The 1413-nt window shown below is 38.5% G+C and overlaps 1 non-coding gene across 1 annotated transcript; it reads right to left on the minus strand.

Annotated features, from left to right (window-relative positions):
• Positions 1-918: 918 nt before the first annotated feature.
• LOC130964293 (small nucleolar RNA R71) lies at positions 919-1026 on the minus strand. Its single transcript, XR_009080394.1, has one exon. It is a non-coding gene; the product is annotated as a small nucleolar RNA R71 (small nucleolar RNA).
• Between the last annotated feature and the right edge of the window lie 387 nt (positions 1027-1413).

A 1413-nucleotide genomic window follows, 5' to 3' on the forward strand; every position in this document is an offset into this window, starting at 1 on the left:
CCTTTCAATCATATTTTTTTTATCATATCTTTTTCAAATTAGTTTTCAATCAAATCTTTTTAGTTTCTAATTTCAAAATCTTTTTCAAAAATCACTTGATTTCTCTTCCACTTTCAATTTTCGAAAATTATCAATCAAATTTTCAAAATGTTTTCAAAATCTTTTAATTGAATTTTCGAAAATCCTCTTCCCTCCTTCTCACATCCTTCTATTTATGGAGTACCACTCCTTCTAAATGCACAATTCAAACCTTATCTAATTAAAGTTCGAATTCTTCTTCTCCTTTCTTTTCTATTTCTCTTTTCCTCTGACATTTCAAGGAATCTCTACACTGTGATATAGAGGATTCCACATTTTTTTTCTCTTCTCTTTCATATGAGCAGGAGCAGAGACAAAGGCATTCTTGTTGAAGCTGATCCTGAACCCGAAAGGACCTTGAAGAGAAAGCTAAGAGAAGCCAAAGCACAACTCTCTTTAGAGGACCTGACCGAATTCTTCAAAGAAGAAGAACCCATGGCAGCCGAAAACAACAACAATGCCAACAATGCAAGGAAGGTGTTGGGTGACTTTACTGCACCTACTCCCGACTTCTATGGGAGAAGCATCTCTATCCCTGCCATCGGAGCAAACAACTTTGAGCTTAAGCCTCAATTAGTTTCTCTAATGCAACAGAATTGCAAGTTCCATGGACTTCCAATGGAAGATCCTCATCAGTTTTTAGCTGAATTCTTGCAAATCTGTGACACAGTCAAGACTAATGGGGTTAACCCTGAGGTCTATAGACTGATGCTATTCCCTTTTGCTGTAAGAGACAGAGCTAGAATATGGTTGGATTCTCAACCTAAAGAAAGCCTGGACTCTTGGGAAAAGCTAGTCAATGCCTTCTTGGCAAAGTTCTTTCCACCACAAAGATGGAGTAAGCTTAGAGTGGAAGTCCAAACCTTCAGACAGAAGGATGGAGAATCCCTCTATGAAGCTTGGGAAAGATACAAACAATTAATCAGAAGATGTCCTTCAGACATGCTTTCTGAATGGAGCATCATAGGTATTTTCTATGATGGTCTCTCTGAACTATCTAAGATGTCCTTGGATAGCTCTGCTGGAGGATCTCTTCATCTGAAGAAGACGCCTGCAGAAGCTCAAGAATTGATTGAAATGGTTGCAAATAACCAATTCATGTACACTTCTGAAAGGAATCCTGTGAACAATGGGACTAGTCAGAAGAAAGGAGTTCTTGAGATTGACACTCTGAATGCCATACTGGCCCAGAACAAGATATTGACTCAACAAGTCAATTTGATTTCTCAAAGTCTGTCTGGAATGCAAAATGCACCAAACAGTACAAAGGATGCTTCATCTGAGGAAGAAGCTTATGATCCTGAGAACCCTTCCATGGAAGAGGTGAATTACCTA

This window comes from Arachis stenosperma, chromosome 2 (genome assembly GCF_014773155.1).
Source record: "Arachis stenosperma cultivar V10309 chromosome 2, arast.V10309.gnm1.PFL2, whole genome shotgun sequence".
Lineage (NCBI taxonomy): Eukaryota > Viridiplantae > Streptophyta > Magnoliopsida > Fabales > Fabaceae > Arachis > Arachis stenosperma.